The sequence below is a fragment of the Aplysia californica genome, unplaced genomic scaffold (genome assembly GCF_000002075.1).
Source record: "Aplysia californica isolate F4 #8 unplaced genomic scaffold, AplCal3.0 scaffold00339, whole genome shotgun sequence".
NCBI classification, from domain to species: Eukaryota; Metazoa; Mollusca; class Gastropoda; order Aplysiida; family Aplysiidae; genus Aplysia; species Aplysia californica.
Window position 1 is genome coordinate 70034 of NW_004797609.1, and position 1651 is coordinate 71684.

A 1651-nucleotide genomic window follows, 5' to 3' on the forward strand; every position below is an offset into this window, starting at 1 on the left:
TCTCTCTCTCTCTCTCTCTCTCTCTCTCCAAATTCGTGTGTTCGTCTGTGTGTATGTGTGTGTTTGACTCGAACGGCTGGGCATTGTGGCGAGTTTTGTTTTGCAAAAATAGTTTGTTCTATCTTCAAAGAATGCTCAAGATCGTAACAAATTTTGGATTTGTTCTTTGAAGGCAGAACAGTAACGAAAACACAAATCAAAAGAGTGGGTTGTTGGCGGGTGCTCTGGTGTGGTTTGCTTCTTCTTTCCTACTATCAAACATCTATCGTCCTTAGCCCCACTTCTTCTTTTTTTATGTTTGTTACTCTCTTGTAGCACCTCTAATCTTCTGGCGCTCATATGACCTTATGCAGTTGCGAACGCCGTAAAACCTCTACTAAAACTAAACTAAAAAACAACTCCAAAGATAGAAACAACAAGTTGAGACCCTTGAAGCCGCGGGACGTTGTAGCCTACTTGAGCTTTGTGTGAGAGCGACACTTTTGGATGTTGTCTCTTTGACGTGCGGGAGAAAGCGGAGGCTATGTTGGGTATTCCCCTGAGGCCACTTTAGCACGTGTCTGTCTGTCTGTCTGTCTGTCTGTCTATCTGACTGTCTGTCTGTCTGTCTGTCTGTCTGTCTGTCTGTCTGTCTATCTGACTGTCTGCCTGTCTGTCTGTCTGACTGTCTGTCTGTCTGTCGGTCTGTCTGTCGGTCTGTCTATCTGTTTGTCTGTCTGTCTGTCTGCCCGTCTGCCCGTCTGCTTCTCTCTCTCTTTCTCTCTCTTTCTCTTTCTCTCTGTCTGTCTGTCTGTCTGTCTGTCTGTCTCTCTCTCTCTCTCTCTCTCTCTCTCCAGCAGACAGACAGACACTGTTGGGAGCGCCCGGGGCTGAGTGTGGGAGTGGGAGTGGATCTGTTGTTTTCCCTCAAAGCACTCTTACGTATGGTTGATTTTAAGGACAAGCGGACTAACCCAGATTCCGGAGGTTTCCAGAAATCTTGACCTACACCATAAGTGGGCATTGCTCTACCTTTAGGAGAAGTTTGGTTTCATTGGTGTGTATATTTGTTTGGTTGTAGAGAAAACGTTCCTTGTATTTTAAAGACGCTGAACAAGGGTCCAAATATTTCACCTTCGATGATTTTCTCAAAACAGCGTTTTTTGGGCCCCCCCCCCCCCTTGTGCTTAAAAGCGACCAAATGAACCAAATGAACTTCGAAAAGTTATCGTCATAGTGTGCAGGAATGTCTGTTGTGAAGTTAGAGATTTCACTTGTTTTGCTTTTGCTGTTGTCGCCAAAAGGTGTCAAAACAAGCGTCTGGCGGGGGTGGGGGTTGGGGGAGTGGTAAAAAAACAACCCCAAAACAAAACAACTGTCTCACAGTAGTCGAGACCCTTAATCATTCAAAGGTCCCGGGTTCGAATCCGGGTAGCAACCGAAAAAATTTCTTCTCTAAAACTGTCTCCTTTCACCTCCTTTCCTACTCTCTATCAATGTTCTGTCATCTGCTTTCGTCTCCACTTTCTGCCCCCACCCCCTCACCTCCTTTGCCCCCTCCTCTGGGCTCCTGACTCTTTCTGCAGCCTTTCCACTGCTTCTCTTTGGCTCCTTCTCCTTGCCTATAGAGGAGCGCATAACTCGCTGCACACCACGCAATAATACATGTAAA